This window comes from Perognathus longimembris, chromosome 5 (genome assembly GCF_023159225.1).
Source record: "Perognathus longimembris pacificus isolate PPM17 chromosome 5, ASM2315922v1, whole genome shotgun sequence".
NCBI lineage: Eukaryota > Metazoa > Chordata > Mammalia > Rodentia > Heteromyidae > Perognathus > Perognathus longimembris.
Window position 1 is genome coordinate 31,524,004 of NC_063165.1, and position 24,873 is coordinate 31,548,876.

Here is a 24,873-nt window from a genome sequence, read left to right on the forward strand (position 1 = left end):
ACCAAGAATCTTATTAGAAGAGGAACAGCAAGAATATTTGTTTTAAATTGCTTGTATAACTATCAGTGGCAAGTCTAACCTCAAAGCTGTCAAAATAGGTACAAGCTTGAGATTTAGTTAGACTCAGCTTCAAGACTGATCTGAGTCCTCCCCCCCATTTTTATTAATATCAATTTTCTATACAAGGTGGTTTCATTTTGACTTGTCCATGTATATATGCAATTAACTCAATCATACGTCCTCTTGTCCAGCACTTCCCTTATCTCCCCTCCTTCCCAAATTAATTTCACCAAGCTTCTGTGTTCCATTTTCATTCATGTATTTTGAAGAATAGTCCTATTTTTAAACAGCTAATGAGCCTTGGCTAATATTTAATATCTCTATGTCTCCCATTTCTTTAAATGAAAAATATGGCAATAATTATATCTACTTTTGGGCATTTTTTGGAAATTAATTCATCTACAGTTGTAACAAACCTGACACATAGTAAACATCTGTGAAGGTTTCTGTTCCTTTTTTTTTTTTTTTTCAGATGCCTATCCTGGGCTTGTACTCAGGGCCTGGGTGCTGCTAAGCTTCTTTTGCTCAAGGGGCTAGAGCTGGCATGAGCCACATGTCCACTTCCAGCTTTTGGGTGGTTAACTGGAGATAAGAGTCTTACTGACTTTCCTGCCTGGGCTGGCTTCAAACTATGATTCTTAGATTTCATCCTCTTCAGTAGCTTAAATTATACCTGTGAGCCACTGGCGCCTAACTCTGTTGTTCTTTTTTTTTTTTTTTGGCCAGTCCTGGGCCTTGGACTCAGGGCCCTAGCACCGTCCCTGGCTTCTTCCCGCTCAAGGCTAGCACTCTGCCACTTGAGCCACAGCGCCGCTTCTGGCCGTTTTCTGTATATGTGGTGCTGGGGAATCGAACCTAGGGCCTCGTGTATCCGAGGCAGGCACTCTTGCCACTAGGCTATATCCCCAGCCCCTGTTGTTCTTTATTATTATTATATTTATTAATTATTTCTTGATCCACTTAAATACATAATGTATTACTATTGGTGTTCCATTTTTCAATTCTTTTTATTTTTTATTTATTTATGTATTTATGTTTTTGTAGTACTGAAGATTGAACCCAGGGTTTCACACAAGCAAGATAAGTGTTCTATCATTTGAGTTAGGTCCTTGTGCCCCTAGTTTTTGGCTAAAGTTTTGTTCACATTGTTTAAAAGTTATGCACTTCACTGATAGACTTCTCTGCCAGTTAAAGCTTGGTTTAATGTTACTACTAACATGATATTATCCTAGGAACCAATTTATATATAATTTTGCCTAATGATTAAGAGTTACATAAGAGGAATTAAGAAACATCTAAATGGGCCTGGTGTTTTCGCACATGAGAATAGCAAGGAGTTTGGCAGGAACCAGACAATTCATGAGAATCTTATAGAAGTGACAAACTTTGTTATTAGGAACATAGTGAATCGCTCTTAAATGAAGATTATAACATGCCTTTTTGTTTTATATTTGTTTTTATTTTGTTTGTTTTTATTTGTTTATATTTGTTTTATATCTGAATAATAGGAGGAAATTTTACATTCAAAATTAACTATCTTTTCTGTGCACTTTTTTACTTTAAAGTGAGGCTGTAGTTTTAGTTTTAAACTTGTGGCATTCTTAATTACATTGACAATGAGCTGATTATAGAGAACATAATTATAGTTCTGTAGTATAGTTATCCAGAAGCTATAATAGGATAGAATCCCTAAAGACTAAAGGGCCTGCCAATAAAGAAATATAAACACTTGCTTTCTAATCAAGCCATGAAGAGTTCATTCTATGTTAATAAATATTTTAGGAATGAGTTAATTATTCAGTACACTTTGCATCCTCCTTAAGGGTTTGAGAGAAAATGTTAAAAAGAAAATAATTTGAGGCAATCTTAGAAATACAGAGTTCTTTTTGTAATCTAATATGCTCTTTTCTGTAATTTTACTACACAAAAGAAACATGTTTGAAATAATTGCATAAGAATTCCTGAACTTTTTTGCGGGGTAGATCCACTTTATTATTTTTTTTTTTTTCTGTTTTGAGAATCTGACAAACTGGTTTAAGGGATGTGGCCTGTGAAATTCAGTAGAGGCTGGGGTGGGGTTGATGATGATCTCATCGGTAGTCTCTGCCAGATGCTTGCCCCAGGCTTCTGGCCTTTCCTACTTCCTATTTGAGATACCTGGGAACTTGAGAAGAGAAACTTAACAGTTTCTTCTAGAATGATGGAGTTGTGCAACCAGTGGCAGAATCTATAGAGTAAATTGTTTTGGTGAAATAATAAAGGAAATTGACACCATGCCTCTCGCTCCTACCTTAGCAGTATAATTGTATTTGATGGTCGTGATAATGCATAGGCATAACTTCAGTTCAGTATTTTACCCTCTCCACAGCATAGCTTTTATGGTTTTAAAAAGCATTTCCACAAAACTTCTTCAGGACTCTTTTCAACCTATTAATAATAGCATGTGCTATTTCATCTATATGAGAAAGCAGTGTGTTCTTAGGCTATAAGGAAGGGGAAATTGTCTTACAGTAGAATGAAGAATATCCTTAAAATGGAATGGTGATGAGTGAATTTGACAGTGCTGTGACCAGCAGTAAAGGTTTTGCAAAAGTTCAGTTGTTTCCATTGTGTTCAGTGTTTAAGCAACAAGCATGACACATCTTTCTCAGTACTATGAAAATATGGTGCATCTTTCTTGTGGTTTTTGTAAACTGGCGTGTATCCCTATCTCTTCAAGCTCCACCTATCATTTTTGATCACGTAAAATTGAAGATTTGAGTGCATTTGCTCCATTTCTTTACTCCTTGTTTCTCCCATAACTTGTTATTTCCTTGGCCAGTCCAATGAACACACAACAAGACTGTCAGCACCTTTGTCTGATCGCTTATTAGATAGGGAATTACCTAATGCCCCAGACATTAAATTGAGAGCTCAGAATTAAGAACCAATGAAAACTGAGTATAGATGGAAGGCCTCAATTTGAGCTTATTCTCTTGAAAGAAGTATAGGGTAAAGAGTTATAGTGTCTCCATACTTCTTTCTTTGAGTAGCAATGAATTTTAGACAAAATAGTAATTTACATTTCTATCACCATTATTTTTCTTAGTATATGGACAGTTTTTCCTTATTGATTTTATAGGTCTGTGGTGAGCCTCACAATTTGCATTCTCACAAGCTCCCAGATGATTCCAGCCTTGGCCCTTGGATTGACTATGGGTAGCAAGGCTTTATTATTTCCAGGTCAGCTATCTCTTAAATGGTATTTTAAGATTCAGGAAGGTCAGGAAAGAGCAAGCCTTTGCTGTTTCCCCATATCACATTGCCTCTGTAGCCAATGACATAAACCTTCCCTCACTGGTGTATATACAAGATATCATTATCAAAGAGCATTGAGTAGAGAAACTGTGAACCTAAAGAGAAATGATAATTTGTCATTAGATTTTCAGTTTATATTTCTTAGAGCAATGATTTTCAAGTGTTTATTCTTTTGTTGTCTAAAATAATTTTTTGAAAGTTGGGATATCTTTAAACATTTTAAAGTTAGCATCTCCATTATTCCAATGAAGGTTCAAATAGCTGCAGAAGGGGCTGGGGATGTGGCCTAGTGGTAAGAGTGCTTGCCTCAATACATGAGGCCCTTGGTTCAATTCCCTAGCACCACATATACAGAAAATGCCCAGAGGTGGTGCTGTGGCTTAGTGGCAGAGTGCTAGCCTTGAGCAAAAAGAAGCCAGGGACAGTGCTCAGGCCCCATCCAAGTCCAAGCCCCAGGACTGGCAAAAAAAAAAAAAAAATAGCTGCAGAAGATGTATTTTATATCATATAATATGGGATTTGACCTCAGGGCCTTGCACTTGTCAGGCAGGTGTTCCACCACTTGAGGCGTGACCTCAGCTTGCAAAAGATGTATTTTAAAAGTCTTCACTAAAAACTTGGACAGCTAAATAAGTCAGTTTTTCAGGAAACATCTTGACTTAATTTTTCAATTTAAGTAAATGTATAGTATACATATCTGTAGCAACCTGCTCACTTCTAAAAGACACCAGAACTTGCTCAGGGTTGTCTCCAGATGCTCCTGCTTCTGTGCTTTCCTGGGACTCTTGGGAGCAAGGTTTTTTATTTAGTGACCTACATGGATTTCCAGCCAAGGGAGATAGACTTGGTAAGAGCTGACTTAAAAATACTGTTAGAAAAGGCGAACTCACAGAACATAAGCACTTTTTTGGTGAATCAGTTTTGGAAAGAGCTCATGTGTAAAATGCAGATGTAAGACATTGATTTGCTTAAACATCTCCATGTTTGTACCCATGCTAAGTCATTGTATATCTTTAGGGTATATGTACCTTAGTTTGAAGACTACCATCTTGGAGTACTCATATTCCTGTTCAAGTACTGACACTACAGGACTATAAGAACACTAACCGAATCCTGTCCAATAAAAACAGGTTGTGGAAGCTGTTTTATAGACAGAAATGTGAGGTAATTAAATCCAAACTGGCTTAAAGCAATGTCTTATTACAGCTTTTTTTTAGAGTTTCTATTATGGCTCAGAATTGTTGTGACTTACTGTGGTTTATCACTATTATTATGTGCAATGTCAGTTCCTTTTTTCCCCCTCAAAACTATCACATCTGTCTTCTTGAGTGTTCTCTAGTACCAGCCATAATGCTGGCTTTTCAATACAAATTATATATTCAAAGTATGTTTTTTTTATTTATAGACATACTTGTCAACACACATGTGCCTGTATTTTATCTCCTGTGTGTGAGAGATGGAGTGTTAGTAATATATAGCATATAATGCACATATAAAACATATGGTATGTCTAAATGCTATAATGCCAATTATGCCCATGGGAATTTGTATTACTTCTCACCACTTTTGATTTTGTCTTAATTATGTACATCAACCTTAATAAAACAAACTTCTTAAGAACAGAGCAAGCTATTTGGTTGACTCACTTGTGTATTCTACATTCATGTATCAAAAAGCCTTTTCTTTATAGGGGACCAAATGAGTTTTTTTGAATGAATGAATGAAAAAATGAACAAGTATGTTCAGCTATGTAAATAAATACTGCAATATCATACTAAGCAGTTTAATTTATTTACAAGAGAGTTCTGTAGTGAATGTGAGTGGTTTTAGGTCTATAAGAAAATGAGGTTTAAGTAGATTTTCCATCAGTGTTCCTGAAATGTTACTGTCTATATTTCAGAGTTATAGAGCCTCCAGAAAATCAGAATCGCCACGACCATTTCTCTTTCCTTCAGATACCAGCATTAGAACCCTTATGTGCTTAAATTGTTTAAGGAGAACAAGTGGGTGATACATGTTCATGTGCTAGCTTGTTACTCTTCTCTGGGTATTTCAACTTCACAAATGAAGTAGTGGCTCTTTTTTTTTTTCTTTAGAGTTCAGAGCTCTTAAATAAATGTATTTACTACAGAAACATTACATTGATAACAAAAGAAACTGAATAGGAAATACTTTTCTATAATCTGACTACCTTGATTCACCAATTATGTTTCCACATTTGCAGGTTCTTTTTTGGTTTTCAAATAACTGACCCATATAGATAAACTTAGAGTGAGTATCAAACAGTAGAATAAATTCCACAAGCCATTCATGACACAATACTTTGTTTAGGTGCAGAAATCAACTTGTAAGTATTGGATAGTTTTGTTCAGCTTAATTTCTCATCTATTGTTTTAAAGAGACAAATGTTTCTCTGTATTCAAAATGTGAATATTGTTTCATTATTCTTCATTATTCTTTTTTCTTTCTTTTTTTGCCAGTTCTGGGGCTTGAACTCAGAGCCTGAGCACTGTCCCTGGCTTCTTTTTGCTCAAGGCTAGCCCCTAACACTTGAGCCACAGCGCTACTTCAGGCTTCTTCTATGTATGTGGTGCTGAGGAATTGAACTGAGGGCTTCATGTATGCAAGGCAAGCACTTTACCCCTAGGCTGTATTCCTAGCCCCTATTTTTTTTTTCAGAATATGAATTTTGAGTTTATATTATGAATACAGTAAGACTTTTGTTCATTTAATGAACAAAACCGTGTGTGTGTGTGTGTGTGTGTGTGTGTGTGTGTGTGTGAGAGAGAGAGAGAGAGTTACAATGAGATGAACAGGGGAAGGCGAATTTGTTCTGAGTTTATAGACTGTTAGGAGAGAATGAACAGATAGTTCTAGCACAATTCAGATAAGGCTCCAGAGGTCTTAAGTAAAAGAAGTAGTTCTCAATCATTTTAGGTCTTACTCTTATTAAACTTTATTGAAGACTTTAAACAGCCTTTGAGTGTATTGACTATATCTATCAGTGTCTTCTGTATTACAAATTTAAACTAGGATTTTAAAAAAATGATGACTCTAATAGACTCTAATATCTGGCTTAAAGAGAACTGGATCCCGTTTCACACATCTACTGGCATAGCAGTAACACTGTCACAAGTCACATAGCCCCCTAGAAAATTCTCTTCTGAGAAGACTCTTGAAGGGAGCTGTTACCTAGAGTAAAGTTGCTCTAGATAACAAGAAATGTGCAATGATATACATGTCTTTCTCTAGAAAGGCCTTTGATTTGAATGTCACTCTGTGCTTCATGTTGTCCCTGATGGGCCTTCTTCATTCTGATAAAATCCCACAGATCCACCCCCTTAGTCACTGCTTTGATTTTCCATCATTAACAAAACCATTTGTTCCCTGCCTACCATAAATAGAAGACTTTTGCCTTCAAATTTATTTTTTCCTAGTCCTTAGAAATATCTTCATAATTTTAATATAGTTTTCTGGAAACCACAAATTGAAATAATGGAAACCATTGAGCTGTGTGGTTTTTAAAATGGATTCATACATAGTGTAGTTCAGTTGATATTTAATTCATTTAAATTTTGTGGCAGCACTGAGAGTGAACTTGCACTTGCCAAGCTATCTGAGTCACCCCCCCCACACAAGCCTTTTGCTTTTAGTTTAACATACATACATACGTGTGTGTGTGTGTGTGTGTGTGTGTGTGTGTGTGTAAGTGTAGGTGTAGAGAGAGAGAGTCTTAGATTTTGTCCATTCTGGTCTTGGAGGACTACAATTCTGCCTTTGCCTCCTGAGTAATTGGAATTACAGGTGTGCATCACTCACCCTCAGCATAATTCATTTAAGATCTTTATGAGTACAGTGAAACTCTACTATTTGCAAGGCACTGGGCTTGTTATTTGTCATTTACCATTTCCTTTCAAAACCTGCCTTTAAACTAGCAATATAGGTATCTGAAATATAGCAGATCAATATGGTTATAAGTTTTCAACAATCAAATAGTATGAAACTTGCTTGGTCTTAAGATGTTTGTTTGAAATAAAGAAATAATATAATTCTTATTTAGTCCAAGTCTGTAACTATAATAGGCTTCAATTTTTTTCATTATTCTAGAGCTAATTGAATACTGTTTTTCTTCCTGATATAACATGCTGATTACTAAGCAGAAAACTGCACATATCACACTGCTTGATTCATTTTTATATCTGTACCCATAGATAGATTCTGATCATCTGGTTATGGTTTGGTTATAGTTTTATTCTGCTCTACCTTTTAGCAATTCCTAGTTTACTATGTACTTTTCATGCTGATAGCTGCTGTGATAGTTAACTAACTGGAATATTAGCAGCTTGAAGAATAATTACATAAAATGTATTGGAAAGCTTTCTCTCTCTCTTTTTTTTTTTTTTTTTTTTTGCTAGTCCTGGGGCTTGGACTCAGGGCCTGAGCACTGACTCTGGCTTCTTTCTGTTCAAGGCTAGCACTCTGCCACTTGAGCCACAGCACCACTTCTGGCAGTTTTCTATATATGTGGTGCTGGTGCTGGGGAATCGAACTCAGGGCTTCATGTATATGAGGCAAGCACTCTTGCCACTAGGCCTTATTCCCAGCCCTTAGAAAGCTTTCTTTCTTTTTTTTTTTTTTTTGGCCAGTCCTGGGCCTTGGACTCAGGGCCTGAGCACTGTCCCTGGCTTCTTCCCGCTCAAGGCTAGCACTCTGCCACTTGAGCCACAGCGCCGCTTCTGGCCGTTTTCTGTATATGTGGTGCTGGGGAATCGAACCTAGGGCCTCGTGTATCCGAGGCAGGCACTCTTGCCACTAGGCTATATCCCCAGCCCCTGGAAAGCTTTCTTAATCTGAGATAGGTTTTTAGTAATCAGGTATGTAGTTTATGTTTCCTTGCTTACCTCTTTTTGCCTTGCTTTTTCAATGGGATTTTCACTGTTTAGTCTAATTTTTAGGAGCTCTCATAAAAATAGTTATGGCTGGAGTCTTTTATTCTATGTTAGCTGCTTCCTCTTATTTATCTCACAAGTCAAAGGGTTTCTTTTCTTCTTCTTCTTCTTAATTAAAGCTACAGCATACCATAGCTATAGTGTAATGTTGGATTCATTTGACTTGGTCAGCATGATCTAGAAGAACAGTAACACTTTTTTTTGGCATCTGCTTGCCAAGTATGAGTGTACATCTGTGTCTGTTTTATGTCCTTGTTACTGAAGATCCTGTCATCATCACTGAGATCATTCAGAGACACCATAAATGGGTCCAGATTGAGCAAGCTGAGTTACTACTTTCCTTCATTGTAAAACAAAAATTAGGGCATAAAGTAACATGGAGGAGAATTTAGCTTGGTGGCAGAGGGATATATAGTAGAAATAGGTCAAGATATACTGTTTGAACAATTTTGTTTGGCTCCCAAAGGTAAGGGGAAGTGAAATTATAGGATGCAGATAGTCAAATGACTCATTGATTATAAGGAACTTGGCAATTTGTAGCAGACAAACAGGACTGTAAGAAAGCTTTAGGAAATGCAAAAATTGAGTAGAAGAAGGGACTGGAATTGGGGCAAACCTTGCTGTCTCTGAACAGCAAAGAGCAAAGGCTGAAACAGTGAGTTTCCTACAAAAATAAGCTGCTGAAAGGTCAAGTTACAGAACCAAAAGAAGGGCTATACACCAACATTGGAGTATCAGGTATAATTCTGTATCTTGAAACCAAAGGGGGTGTCTATGAAATCTGAAATAAGAAAGACAGCCTTCACGCCCAGTTAGAGACTTGAAAAAGTGCTAGGGCTGAGCCAGGGAGATCAAACAGGGAAGTATGAATATATTATTGAGTGTCAGCATGTATAAATCTGTATCAGGATAATTACTTAAGAGTCTGAATTATGTCTAGCCCACTTCTATGCTGTATTATCCAGGGGACTTTCTAATCAGAACCTTGAAGTAATAGGTGTTCACTCAATACCACTAATATGGGCTGTGGTGAACTCAGTGGTAGAGTGATTTTATTGAGTATGTGAGATTGAAGGTTTGATCCTCAACATCACACACACACAAAATTGAAACACCATAATGTTGTGCCTCCCTTATATTCCATTTCACTTTTTTCATACTAAAAAGCCTGTTTTTTGCCATTTACTTGGATTTTTTTTTGTAGGCTCACACCTGCAATCCTAGCTACTCAGGAGGCTGAGATCTGAGGATTGCCATTCCAGGCCAGCCATGAAGACAAATCAGATTCTTATCTCCAGTTAACCAGCAAAAATCCAGAAGTTTGATCCTTTTAAAAGAGATCTATATGCTGTCTCGGCCTCTGCAGCACTGACATTTTGGGTTGGAAATGTATCTGCTGTGTAGCTCACTTAAGAATTTTAGTGGGATATGTTCCTGTATGTGGTGGCCTCTGCCTACAAACTACAAGAGTAGCAAGTACCTGAAATTCAGTTACACCAATCAAAAGATGTCTCCAGACATTGTAGATATCCCCAGAGTGGGGTTAGAACAAAACTGTACATAGATAAGAATCACCATTTTAGGATGGAAAAGCTTCTGTTAGATATTCTTGTATTATCTCTGGACATTCAGAACTCCTTATGCTGCTCAAATGTATTTGAGATCAGCATCTTTTTCATTTCTTTTTTTGTTCACAGATGTACTGTACAGCTCTTCTTCCTTGTTGGAAGAAAACAATATTCTGAATATTCTGTGTCCAGTGAAATGCCATCATATCAAAATGGATGCTAATAGCTGACATTCCCAAAATGTCTCTGATCTGCTCATCTCACACTTGCCCTTCCCTCCTCGAATGTGTATATGTACCTTCTCTCCTGGGTTCAATACTTATAGACTTGGTCTATTGGGGGAATCAAGGAAAGGGTAGGCAAATTGATTCTGGATAAATCTAAAAGGAACAGTCTTCTTTGTGTCTATATTATTGTTAAGATGGTTTCCTTGATTTAAAAAAATGTTGACAAGGCCAGTAAGAATGTTTTATAATAGCTTCTAATCTCTTCAGAAGAAAGTGGACAGCTAGAATATAAAAGTTGCTTTGTGCTTTGGATTCCTGCTGAATACAGGTTGAAAAATACCCATATTATCTGAGAACCAGGTCATGCAGAATTTTCATATTGATTTTTGTTCTGTTTTGAGAAAGTGTTATCTATGTGTAACCTAGGCTTTTCCTTCTCAAATTTTCTATCTTCCTCAATGAGCTGGAATTAAAGGTTGGTATCACCATACCTGGCTCACATTGTTTTATACTTATCAGTTTATTTTGTCTACTTTTAACTCCTTGAACAATATATGAATTTCAAGCTATATATATATATATATATATATATATATATATATACTCATAAGTAATTTCTTTCTTTCTTTTTTTTTTTTTTTGTCAATCCTGGGGCTTGGACTCAGGGCCTGAGCACTGTCCCTGGCTTCTTTTTGCTCAAGGCTAGCACTCTGCCACTTGAGCCACAACGCCACTTCTGGCTGTTTTCTGTATATGTGGTGCTGGGGAATTGAACCCAGGGCCTCATGTATAGGAAACAAGCACATAAGTAATTTCTAAATATATTATTTTTAATATCCATATTAAGAGGCATATGGTATATGTATTTCTAGAGTCTCCATACAAATAAGTTTCTTATTCTTTTACTTTACAAAAAAAAAGAAAAAGAAAAGAAAACACCTTTTTGCAGTTAAATACTTCTTAGAAATCTCTCTATTAAATCACTGCCTTTTACCATGAGCAGAGAAAGGGAATAGAATGAAAATGGTTACTAAAAAAAAAATCATATAACAGGGCTGGGAGAGTGTTTGCCTAGCGTGCACGAAGCCCTGGGTTTGATTCCTCAGTACCAAATACACAGAGAAAGCCAGAAGTGGTGCTCTTGCTCAAGTGGTAGAGTGTTAGCTTTGAGCAAAAGAAGCACAGGGACAGTGCCCAGGCCCTAAGTTCAAACCCCAGGACGAAAAGAAAAATAGTCATAACAATCTTCATGGGAAAAGACTGAAAATGTTTTGAATTAAAAAATGAAATAATGTGTAAATTTATGGGAATTGTATGTATTTGCTGTTGTGAAATCTTTTAAGACAAATTACAATAGTAAAAGTATTTGACTTGCAATAGCACTTGGTTTTTGTTTGTATCTGTTGTATCACCTGCATTTATTTTCTTCATTTGAAGGCTGAGCGGGTAAAATACCATGCAAAACCATCATTATGATAGCCTTGGAACTGGAATGTAGACTCTAATTCTCAGTGTATATTCTTTGTGAATTGATTATTGTGCTTAGTATACAGGTATGGGAAGGAAAATATTAATTTACCAAATGTCATAAATAACCAGGACAGAATAAAAATATAATGAAACAAAACCTTTGTTTGGGGATGTGTGTGTATGTGTGTATGTGTGTGTACGTACATACATATGTACATACTTTTTTTTTTTTACTGAACAATGCAACATGCTAGAACCACAGAGTGTCGATTTAGAAAAGATTCCCCCTTCTCCCATCCTGTCTCCTGCTGCTCACACTTTTAGTTATTCTGTCCAGCCATACTAACTTCTTTGTCATTTCTCAAAACACAATCCAAATTTTTTTGTGCTGGCTGTCTCCCTAGAGAGCGGCAAGAATCCCTCCTGTCATCTAGTACCACGTAGCATACTATATTTACTACCTGATCTGTACTTATAGAATATAAACTTGATGCAGGTGGGTGTGTATATTTTCAGTAATTGACCAGTTGTCCTTTCTTAATATTCAGTGGTATCCTACCTTGAGAACAGTGCCTGATAATTAGTTCTGAGTAAATATTTGAAAAAAAATACCTGTTCTGCTTTTGAATCTGGCATAATTTTAGGGACTAACAGTATTAATTGTAAACAACAGACACCTAGCCTTCTTTCACTCTCTGACTTGGGAATAAGAGTTAGAAGAGTTAGAAGAACTGTTATATGACATGTACTGTATTAGTCGTACAAATTGTTAATTTGTCAAAGGTCCTGTGAGTAACTGGCAGAGCCAGAACCAGGATTTGCTGCAAATTCTGTTTCTCCCAACCAAGATAGACATCCTATACTTCCTATTTCTATATCTCATTTTCCATCCTTACTAGTGAATTTGTGTTGCAATATTATTTCTGTCACAAAGACACATTTATCATCATTACCACTAGCAATCCATTTTCTGTAGACTTATGGCTACTTTGAGACTTGATCATCAGACATTAGCAAATATTCTTTTAATAATTGTAATAATATAGCAAGTTAGGTCATTTGGCAAACATTCATAATTATTTTTAGAAGGTTAAAAAAGACTTTGCCAGTAATAACATCTCACATTCCCCAGAGGAGGTGAATTTGTCATAAATACCATTTCCACTGAACATTTCAAGGAACTTAAAGTTCTCGGAAAATATTTTTAACAGACAGCTTTTACTCAGACAGATGTGAAGGGCATAATAACTATATGCCATTAGAAATGTGTGTGTATCTTATCTAGGATATTTGTGTGCATTTCTCTTATGGCTCAAAATCCATTTGTATTCAGATGTTCTTCATGTGTAGTAGACATAAAAGAGCAAAGCAGGGATCAGTCATGTGCCAGAGTGGATGAGTTCACTGGAGTCTCACCTCCTTGTCTTCTGGCATTCCTCACAGAGGTAGCAGCTAAGGTAAACTCATTTGAACTTATTAGTGGGAAATCCAAACTTTAAAAAATTTAGGAGCCATAATAATAGGCTTATGTTTTACTGTAACTGCTGAAGTCATACTGTTTGCCATAGAAACAGGGTAGAGAGGAACCCTAAGAGTATAAAATGTGAATCATTTTGCTCCTTCCAGTCTTTCTTATTTTATTTTTGCCTTACATTTAAGCTGTAGGAAATTAGTAAACAAAGAAAACAAAAAAATGCAATACATTAAGTAGTACTTAGAGGCTGGAATATCCAAAGAATGAAGGTTGCCATGTGGCCTGGCTTCCTGCTAAGTGAACGATTAGATCATGAACCACAATGAACATACTACATGTACCCTCAGCTCCTTCTCTTAGTCTTTGAGAGTGAGGTTTATATCTGTTTCATGATTTTTGGAGAACCAGAATTTGGACCATATGTAAAGTATAATTACAGACAGGCAAAAAACTTTTATACTAGGATCTTTTGGAACATAGTGACTTTTCTTGAGGTCTTTCTTTTGTATATCTTTTTTATATGCATTACAAAAATTAGAATTATTTTGGTATCTGTACCTTGTTTAATTTTCCTTTGACTAACCATCCAGAGCATTTTCTGCCCCTTGTGAGCAATAGAATTTGAACTTACTTTTCTTTGAGTTAGGTTCTCTTAAAATGAATATGTTCAAAAAAAGAAGTGACAGTTTGGTGAAGGCAATTGTACTAACTTTCTGCAGTAGTCAGCAACAGGTCTATCAGAGAGGGAGACATAGTCTTCTTATACCCCACTTCACTTGACCCAGGACCTGCTGTTGATTTTATCCTGAGCTAGAGTTTAACTTATTAGTTATATTTATCTCTGTGAGAAATAGTCTTTTCGTGGCAGTTAAAGAAAAGGGTAAATGTACCCAATATATGTGCAAATTAAGAACTTCTAGTAACATTCAGATTCTTTTCCTCTCTTCTTTCCTGTATAATGTTATATACAGTCACATGTCAAGAGATTTTATGGCTTCTTGACTAAGTGATTCATAATAATATTGGAAACCTTAGGTAGAACTTCATGAGATTCAAATTGACTATTGGTTCTTATATGGAAAGCATTTGGTGTAGTTCAAATTGTAAGTGTGCTGTATGTAAAGCAAACAAGTGTCCAGATATTTGAAGTGTTGTAATAAGTTGAAAATATAATTAAACTGAAATTTAAACACATGGGAGAAAATATTTGTTACTTACCAAAAACATATCTACAATTTGATTATAGGAATTATTTTACTTTTTTACATGTATGTGCCCTTGAGCCCTGGTGTAACTTTCAAAATCAAAATGAAAGAGGAAGATTCTAGGAAAGTTTTTAACTGCTCAGTAACTTTTAGCTTACTTCAGGTGACCAAGACATCTTTAGGAGACTAGGGTGGATTTCTCACAGGAAGAATTGCCTTCTAGCAAGCAGATCAGGATAAAGGATAATTTCTCTTTTCATTGGCTGAGGTGAGGCACTGGAGATGTGAGTTTTCATCAGTAAGTTCAATACTTTATCTGACAAGGTATCTCTTTACTCCTGAGATAAGCTCTTACACCTCAAAGACTGAAGGACTCCTACTGTAACACCAAATGATTAAGGACCATTTTTCTTGTGGGTAACTGGCATAACTAAACAGTAGCTTAAAACCTGAAATCTTTTCAAATGTCTCCCTATCTGTGTAAGTCAATGTTCCAAAGGTTGAATAATGGATTTAATAATCAATTTTTGTGCCCCGATCCTAACTTAAGTTTTCTCCTACCACCACGCTACCCCCTGGCTCCAAGCCAGGTTCTTTTGTTCAATTGATGCTTGGTTTTGAACTTGTACTTGTTGTGCTACTTGAGCCATGCCTTTAGCCCTGTTTTTAGTTGCTTAATTTTGAGATATGGTCTCATGAATGTCTCTGCCTGAGAAAAGCTCCAAGTTTCCTGGTAACAAGGATGGATTTCAGGCATGAACCACCAGCACCTGGATTCTGATTCTTTTTAATAGTAGGCTTTTTTTTTTTTTTTAAATAGTGCTCAGGATTGAATCCAGGGCCTTGTGCATGCAGTAAGGCACTCTACCGTTAAGTCATGTTTCCTAGTCCCCCCGTAGACTTAAAAAAATAAATATTCTGTCCTCTTTGGAATACTCATTTAGTATTCCTGTCCTTATGGTTTTTGAACAAGATATTCTATATTGCTTTATACTGTTAATTGTTCTGATACATTAGTTTTTCTCTTAAACCAACTATAAACTTATTGAAGGATTAATACTTCTGCATCCCCACATGAGTTTAAGCTCTATACATACTTGATAACCAAATGTTTCAGAGGTAAGAGAAGCTATTTTCCTGGAATATAACCCATTATTAGGCTGAATGGTGGCTAAAGTTCTCAAATTTTATTTCTGTAGTAGAGCAGAGGACAAATAGAGATGTGTTCCTCTTGTCCTCTTGTTCCTGTCACTTTTGAGATGAAAGAACTATAGTCAAGTAAGGAATTTACTTGGAGATAAATTTAGTAGGGGAAATGGGTTAGAGAGTCTTAACTTTGTGATACTTTCTGCTTTGTTCATCATAATGCATTTTAGGAGACTGGAAGAAGAACCTTATCAGGTATTATTTGGAGATAGATAAGTGAAACCATGCATCACAAAGTTGCTACTACCTTTATTTATTTGAAAGGCTTCTATATTACCAGTTTTATGAAAGCCTAAAGGATAATATGCATCGTCAAATAGCATGTATTTCTTTTAATTATATGAGTACTTTTCATGAAAATAATGAACTGGTATTTTTAAAGAGTAGATAATTATCCAATCAGCGGCAGTATATTCAGTGATTCAGCTCTTCTGCAGTTCCCAGTTAGGACACTAGCAAACTAAAGCTAAGGGACTTCTACAATGTCTCATTGCATTTTTTTTTTTTTCAGCAAGAAAATGGGAACTTTCTCTTCTTCCTAGGCTCCTGGGCAGCAACTCCTCTTTTCAAATTTAGCAATAACAGACACTTAAATCTTATCAGTCCAAATATGATGAATGTTGTACATTCGACTTATGACCTCTATTCAGAGATTTGTTCTTGTTTTGATTTATATTTTAAGAAAGGATTTTAAAAAGAGGAAAAAAAACTTACTTCACCTTTAAACTTTTGTTCCAGAAGTTGTTGGCCACAAGACACAATAAATCTGGCAGATTTGTTTCTGTCAGTGCAGCCTATCTTGAAGGGCTGACCACATTCTTGAGACTACTCTAGTTCAGTGACTTGGAGCTCTCTCAGGCTTTTGTGCTGCAGTTGTGCTGTCCTGCACTTCCATGTGGACTTACTTCCTCATGTTACCTCCATTTCCTCCAGCTTGATTTGTCTTTGTAAGGCTATGTGATCAGTAACTTACATTTTTATATAGACTCTGTTTTGCTTCATCAGTGTTCCCTCAAGGATTATTCCATCTTCACCCAGTATTGAGAGATCCCAGGGGTAAAGACATTGTTGTTGTTCCTTTCATGACCTTTGTGGAAACAAAGGTAACCACCCTCAGTGAATGGATAGAATAACCAAGCAAAGAACTTAAAAGTTACCCTGTTACTTATTTTTTTTGTAGAAAAGTTTGAACAGGGCTTCAACCTCTCACTTAGCTTTCTTGCTTCAGGCTGGTATTTATCTCTTGTCCAGTATTTTGGTAATAATCAGAGATGGAATCTCTGTTTTGTTTTGTTTTTGTTTTTTGCCTGAACTGGCTTTGAACCATGATACTCTTAAGCCTCAGCCTTCTGAGTAGCAAGGATTACATAGCTCATCTTTTTGTGCTTAATGTTTGGTCTCACCATTAAGACAATACCCCATTTATGTCAATGCCTTTACTAAGCAAGCTGGGCAATTGACTATCCTTTTGAAACTTTTTAAAATAGACCCATGTTGCTTAACTAAATTTTTATTTACATCTAATCAGCTTGTCTGCAATGCTTGGTTAGTGCATTAAAAGATAATTGAAGGGACCTTGGATCACTGAGAAACTCTACAAGAATTGCTGTAATGTTTAGTCCTTATTCAGTGGTAAGAATACTGGTTAGGTTAGTGACCTGGTCCTCTGTATAGTGAACTTAGTTGATGGGTCTCTCATCTTGTAGTGTGCTAGCACTCTTACTTTGCTGCTGTTGAAGGGAGATACAAGTCCTTGTATGTACTCGCGGGTTGGCATTGGAATTGCCTAACTGAAATTATAGAAAAATTTCTTTATCTGGTAGGTACAAAGTTAGATATAGGACTACCCACAGAAACTTTGTAGTCAAAGTTTCCTTGGAAAAAGGCAATCTGGTCATTTCTAGTTTCCATGAGGATAAACTACTTGGGCCCCATGATAGCATCTTTTAGGCCCATAGCCCAGGAACAGAGATTAGAGAAATTCAGAAGAATCCACCGTTCATTAAGGACAAAACCACTGTACTGTTGTACATTTTGCTTCCAGTACATTCCATGCCCCAGGGCAGTTCACCTGGTACTCTTTCACCACTCTCGATCTCATTATTTGGGGGAGAGAGTTAAAGTAGATGGAGGTGGGCACAGAGCACAGAAAGAAGCACCTGATTTAATGTGCCTACACAAAATATATTTTATAGTACAAAACAAATTTCATTGCTTGGACTTAATCTAAGCCTGCTTTTGTTTCTGTAAATCAGTGCTATGTGGTTAATTTAGGGATTTGTGGGGGGCAGGGGAGGGAGGATCCTGAACAAAATATAGAAAAAGGTGCCCTCCTTAGCTCACCATTGTCAGCAATACTTTTTTTTTTTATCCTTACCCAGTAAGAAGCTTCTGGGTTGTAATTCATTTATCCCACATCTTTCTTTCCTAATGGCACATACTAACTGTAGCTAGATACTTTCCTAGAGATTAAAACGGATCCTGTAGGAGTTTATAATCTATGAACCATACAACAAACAAGTAGTTAATGTATAAGTTAGTGTCACATTTCCAATGCACATATGAAGAAAAGTAATGCAGAGTATCACCAGGAGCTTACAGCCTTCATATGTGACTTCCTCCCATATGTGACTTCATCCACGTTTGGGGGAGAAGGTGAGTCACTGAATATTGGAAAGGAGCTTGCAAGCTGTGGAAATTAGAAGTGTAAAATGCATAGTTAGAAGATATTGAGAAGTCATTTGTCAAGCTAGTGATTGAAAGGTCTATGTCTTTGGCCCAGAGTACAAACTCTCTTCCTAGAGCACCTGTTATCTCCAAGTGGAGCATGGGTTTTGTAACCACCTTTAAGTGCATTTATTATTTGTTTTCTTTACTCTCTCTTCTCTTGCATTGTTGTAGCCTGACAGAATGGTATTGATTTTTCTCTTCTTTCCTTTGCCTTTGAGCTTTTCCACTTTCTTTTTCAAATGAATTTATATCCAAATTACTACCAACTGTTTCAAGGCAAGTTCTGTGACTTCTGTTTGCTTCTTTCCCAAGCACTACTTGAGAAGAAATCAGTAATAGGCTATATAGTCAAAGAATGTAGGGGGCCCTGGCACTACCTACATCTCCAGGCAAGCCACAGTGTGGGAGTCAATTTCTTTAATAAAGTGAGACATGTGGATCAGATGACCTCCACCACCTCTTCTCATATAAACTTCTGTTCATATTGCATACCAAGTAGGTGTGGGTGCTTATGTATGTACGCACTCTTGGGCTTTGGGCCCACTCTTTGGGCATACCGTTGTCCATTGAGTGGAACTTACTAAGGCACTTTTCCAACTCATATCTGCATAGTACAGTGTCTGCTATACATATCTAATATATGTTCTCTTTTGCTTATAATAACTATCCTTTTGGCTAGAATTGGTAGTTATTAGAAATGAGCAAAAGGGTACATGGCTACACCTCTACCTGTCCAGTGATACATTTCCCTATCTTTAAATACTTTCCTACGTTTACCCTCAAGAACAAGTCAGGGGAAAAAAAAGCACCAGAAAATAGTTGTATTCTTAAGAAGTAGTCTTATTTTTGGAAGTAGTAGAGCAAAGAATTGTGAAGATGGTCAGAATAGGGAAAGACTACTGTTAATGTATTTTCTACTGTTCCTGGCTCAGAATTGTAACTGCTGTTGTCCTGTCTTAATCTGCTAAAACATATGTGAGAATAAGTATGGAGAGGCTTCTCTCACATCTAAAATAATAATATAATAATAACCAAAGGATTTTACTTGATGTGCTTTTACAAACCTTTGTTTGCCCAGCTTTCTTACTCAAAGGTATAGTTGGTACATATGATGTTAAAAGAGAATAACCTTTGTTTTTAAAAAGAGAAGGATGTGAGAGTTTTTACAAAGTGCTAGTGATGATCTCCTCTGAATTACTGCACCTAATTGAATGACTCAAGAACATGAATGTCCCTTCACATAACTTCAGATAACCAACCAGGGGAGGTTCTAAAAGTTTGTGCAGTGTACATTAAACATGAGGTGAAGTTAGTGATTCAAAAATACTGTGGGATGGCAGTGACAGCCATAGAAATATTTCTTTGAATATGCAGTCTCTTCATTTTAAAAACATTATTTAAACATAATTTTCAGAAACTAAGTCAGTTTAAATCACAACTAAATTAAAATACAACTCAGGCAAACTCAAAATCACTTAAAATTAATGATATACCCAAGAGGATAAGGTAGGATGTGTTAAATTTTTCCAGGATAATGACTGGCTATGTGGACAACACATGGGACATTTTAGTTCCTGAGGGAGCTTGAGACTAATATTGCTCTAGATCCTCAAGCTCTTCTCCACAATATCTAGTCTTTTACAAACAGTTATTTTCCTGCTCCTTTTGGCTTTTTTCTTTAAATAAGAGACTATATTTGCTTTTTCTTATTTACCTTCTAAAATGTTCACTTTGCCCTGAAACACTAGATATAGATAGAACATGACCTAGGAAGAATTGCTGGAATTTCACTTTTAGTCCATTCACATTTTTAACCCCAAAATCTATTACCAAAGATTTTAGAGGGAATTTTAGAGGGAAAGGGGCAGAAAACCTTCAAATGAAATCCAAAAGGTTATTGGTTTTTCTCTTCCCTTCCCTTCCGTTCCCTCCTTCCCTCCCTCCCTCCCTCCCTCCCTCCCTCCCTCCCTCCCTCCCTCCCTCCCTCCCTCCCTCCCTTCCTTCCTTCCTTCCTTCCTTCCTTCCTTCCTTCCTTCCTTCCTCCCTCCCTCCCTGCCTCCCTCCGTCCCTTCCTCCCTCCCTTCCTTTCTTTTTTTGTAGAAAGAAAACAAATGGAAATTAGGAGACTGGAAAAAGAAGGCCATCAGAGCTCTGATTCATGTTTTCATAGTGGCTATCACTGTTGACTCCCTCATAGCATTAGGAAACTATCACAGAAATACCAGCAATTGATAGTTAAGATAAACTGCCATAAAGGGAAAAATAAACTAACTAAGCATAAATTGTGTGCTCTATTTGGAAGTGTAAAAAATTCACATTCATTCTATCAAAAATATTCTCCCATCATAAAGATTGTTCCAAGAACTAAGAAATGCTTATCTAGACATCTGTTAGATTATTTATTTATGATAAGTCTTAACTTTCAGTAATTAAGGTTTTTTGAATCATGCTTTAAAGTTAATTGAAAGAACACTGTGGAATATTTAAATGTTATTTAAAAAGTTATAATGCGGATGCTGTATGCTTTAAAATTATAAAGGCAGACTCTAGAAACCCAGCTTGTTAGAGATTTTGGTAGTGGTTATTACTTTCAACAGTTAAGTAAGTAATTATTTGTGGTACAGATGGTACTTTGGGTATAGTTGAAACAATAATTAATGGTTTCTTCCATCCCCCATATCTACTAGTTTCGAAAGTGCAGAATAATATCAAGCTTTTTTCCAGCTTCCAAATTCTACCTCTATCAATAAACAACTTCCTTTGCATATTCTGTACTTCCCTACAGTGTCATGGGTGTTGTCCCCTTTCTTCTCATTGTGGGAGAGTTCTCTAGGTTTAAAATCATAGTTTGGGGAAAAATCTTACTTTTTGGTACTAATTTGCACTTTTATATACCCTATCTTCAGGCCAGATAACATATAATTTTTCTTTTAGAATACAAAACCAAGTCTTGCATTGTACCAAACAAAATTAGCAAAACAAAACAAAAAACCTCCGTGAGAGCAAAAATAGCACCAATGTCATATGCTTAAAAACAAAAAAACCTCAACTAAAGAAACAACTTAAGAACATGGGTGTTTTAAGCATTTATATTCCAAAAATGATGTTTCAAATGATAAATCTTACATCTGTCTTTTTCCTTTCACTGACAAATACGCATTTATAACACATTTGAAATGGCTGTAAGCACTTTTTCTATTAAACGCCCAACTAGTTATGTTGCATGGCATTCCCAGTGCGAATAATATTAAGCATTTTTCATTTTTATAGAGTAAGTCAATATAACTGGCATCTAGCTTGTATATACCTAGAAAACACAGATTCTACTTAAAAAGGAAAGAATTCTGGCTCGCATTTCCTTTAATTTTGGTTTCACAGTGTGTGTTCAGACCAGATACTTTGAGTGAGAAATCATTTTCTCATGTCCTGTTCCAATGTTCTAAACTGGAACAGGATATAGAATATGTTCTCTGCTGATTTTATTATGTAGCCTTTCAGTGTCTGCCAAATATTATCCACTGGAAGAATACATTTTATCAGCAGCCTATTCAGGGTTTAGATGTAATTATGATTCAAAATGCCTGATTAAAATCATTCCGAATACAGGCTTAACTTTAAAATTAGTATCTCTCACCTATTAACTGTAATGTTAATCCTCTGAAACTAGCTTTAAATGTAGCATGCCATTTAGCGAATGACTGAAGTTGAGGTATAAAGTTAGAACTTGTTCAGGTTGACATATGCTTTAAGTCAGAATAGTATTTATAAGATTTTTAAGATGTATAAGGAAAAGGGAAAATAAAAACCAGGTCACTAACCTATCCTTTACCATGTGGTAGTTTCGCACTCTGCTCTTGTAAGATGTGAGCAAGTTGAAGCCCAGAGGAGAGGGCAGATCCCGAGGTAGTGATTGCATTACAGCCTAAGTCCCCTCCCCACCGCCACCCGGTCCCAAAGATTTCTTGGTCCTGGTGGACTTCTATGACCCCTGTTTCTCAGAAAACCTAAGAAACACATAGCCCTCGCCTCTCATTCAAAATTAAATCTCGAATCTGTATTCTCCACCGGAGAAAACTTTTGACTCTGAAGTTTTGTGTGAGTCGGAGAAGGGTTCCGAGCTACACCTCATTGAGCGCGCTTTGGGAAACCTGTCTGCAGTTGTTGGTGCTGAGACAATGCGACCCACCGGCGGCTCCCCGCCTCCCGGGCCGCAGGGCGGGCGGCGGGGCAGCGCGGCGCGGCGCGGCGCGGCGCTCCGGGCTTACCTGAGCTGCCGGCGGCAGAGCCGGGGCCGGTGCGGTTGTCGCGGGGCGCGGCGAGCGGGCTGTGTGCGCTCCGGGAGGCGCCCGAACAATGCGAGCCGGCCGCCGAGCGCGCCCGGCCTAGGGGCGTTACGTCACTGCGCAGCCTTATAAGGCGCTCGGCATGTGCGGCGCGGGCGGCGGGGGCGCGGTGACAGCCCGACCCTGGGCGGCGGCGGAATGCGCTCGGGCTCCCGACGAGGAGCAGGCGGCCCGAATGGACCCTTGGTCACCTGCTCCCCGCCGCGGGAATTGTCTGTGTGCTGCTGACGCCAGAGCCTTCCTGCCGGCCTCTCCAAGTCCTGGGGGCGTCATGGTCGCTTTACTTGTAACTATTTCCTCCTGGGCCCCTAAAGCCCCTGCTATTGCTTGAATCCTTAGTACAACCCTGTTATTCGTATGTGCACTTTTGTAAATACACTCTTGTTCCATCAGTTTTGGGGCTGCAGGCGGGGGCAGGAGAAGAAAGGGAGGAGTCGAGGGTTTTGGATAACTAGGGGCTGATTTAGACTTCAAACCTCCTCTTTCCTCTTTGTAGAGAGTAAGGGTCCTAGGAGGATAGTATTTTATTTCCTGATGATGTAACTACCAAACAATTCTTCAAGTGATGATGGGAAGGCCAGATGAAATCCTGGTTTTCAATGTTTTTACTGAAAGATCCTCATTTCCCATTTCTTCATGCCTGTGTCTTAATGCAAGCAGTTAAAAGTAATAAGAAAATGTTTTTAAAGATATTAAATGATTTATGCTGTAGTTGCAGGACAAAAGTAAAACTAGAATTATAGAACCACTTTTTAATCTGCTTATTCTTTTCTACCACCACACAGAGTAAAACAAAATCATACATGAGAAGAAAAGAGAAACTGATCAAATACAACTTAACTCTACTGTGGAAGGTTTACTTGTATAAATCCTCTTTCTTATAAATGAGAATTAGCCTCTAATTATCTTGAACATAAATGAGAGACTAATCTTAGGAGTTCTAGTCCAACTATATGAATCTGCTAAATAAATGAGAAATGTAGCATCTTTATTTGCAAGCTTCAGATGTGAACTTTTAGTAGCTTGAGTCTATTTAAACCTCTTTTAAAATTACATTAAAATAGGATTGCTTCCTATTATGATGTACATATGTCTATAGAGTTATTGCTCCCATATGTTTTGTCAACCAGGCATAATGAAAATAGTCTGTTTCTTTTTATTAGTGTAAAGTGGAAAAACTATCACTGCAAAGTTATATAGTATAAATGGTGTGGAATATATAAAGATACTGGGCCCCCAAATAAGCACTTGACTTATGCTAAACTGGGGGTTCACTTTTCCAGTTCTAGTAGAGTACTTTGCTATTAAGAAACTAAAGTCATTGCTGTTGCTTGTATAAGTATATATGACAAGTGAATTGAGGACAAGTGAATTAAAGACAAATGAACCACCATACCCTTCGACTGAATTTAAAAATTAATAGTTTTGTATTAACATTTTAGATGTTAGTTTCTTACTCAGCCCTGTAGTATGAAGTGATTTGTAATTTTTTTTAGTCTTACTTTATACTTTTTGAAACTTTTGTACTTTTTTAAAATTACTGTTCTGAAAATCGCATCAATAACTTAAGTCTTGATAGGAAACTGGTAGCAGAAAGTACCCTTACCCCAAGCAAGTTCTTTTGTAGTTGGTTTTTGTCTCTTTTTTTTCCTTCTGGTAGCAAAGTTTCCTAACATTCAACACTGCTATTTCTTATATTTTTGTACAACTTTGCACTTATTTTTGTTCTTTTGACTTCCTAGTTCCAGTGTGAAATGTTAGAATTATTTCCTCATTTCTGTAGTTCTGTTTTGAAGTAGAGAAACTGAGTGAACATAAGACTTGCCTAAAGTTCATGAAACTAGGAAAAAGAGGACTAGGACTCCTACTCCTTTCATGCATATTTGGTGCTGTCTTGCTCCTGAAGCACTTGTGTCTGACCCTCTGTGATTCAGCTTTCCAACTAAGGTCATGGTATGTGACTACTTTCTTTAGTAGCCATTTACAACCCTCATTTATTTGAGCTTTCCCACATGCCAGTGATCATGCTTAGTGGTCCTCTTGCATGATGTCATTTAATTTTTACAGCACATTTAGAGATAATGTTACCTACACTTTTTTAGATGAAGAAACACATGTAGAAGTGTAAACTGGCTTGACTAAGGTTGTACAGTTAGTAAAGTAACAGGTTTAGGGACTTGAACTAGTGTTTTACATAGTCTTAGATTTACTCTTCTTCTCTTAGTGGTTTGCTCAGAAACCATCAGAGGTGTTACTGGTAAAAGACTATTGTGATTAAAAACAGTAGTTTGTGTTTTCATTTTCAACCTGAGAAAAACTCAACACTTCAACTAAGAAAAAGAGG

At 37.0% G+C, this 24,873-nt stretch overlaps 2 protein-coding genes and 1 long non-coding RNA gene across 7 annotated transcripts in view; 2 read left to right on the top strand and 1 right to left on the bottom strand.

Moving 5' to 3' along the window:
- LOC125351621 overlaps positions 1-22,179 on the top strand; it is a 28,007-nt gene extending 5,828 nt beyond the window's left edge. Inside the window, exon 3 of the long non-coding RNA XR_007210983.1 lies at positions 21,956-22,179. This is a non-coding gene — a long non-coding RNA (uncharacterized LOC125351621). The remainder of the gene's footprint in view (positions 1-21,955) is intronic.
- The window catches only part of Cmss1 (cms1 ribosomal small subunit homolog), a 299,555-nt gene that overhangs the window by 31,165 nt on the left and 243,517 nt on the right, over positions 1-24,873 (top strand). The window lies entirely within an intron of this gene.
- The window catches only part of Filip1l (filamin A interacting protein 1 like), a 235,639-nt gene that overhangs the window by 22,510 nt on the left and 188,256 nt on the right, over positions 1-24,873 (bottom strand). The window contains exon 1 of one of the 4 annotated variants that reach the window (XM_048346493.1): positions 22,452-22,574. The exons of the other annotated variants lie outside the window; for them this stretch is intronic. The gene's annotated coding sequence lies outside the window, so the exon portion shown is untranslated. Of the gene's footprint in view, positions 1-22,451; positions 22,575-24,873 lie in introns of those variants that run through there. 4 annotated transcript variants of the gene reach the window in all.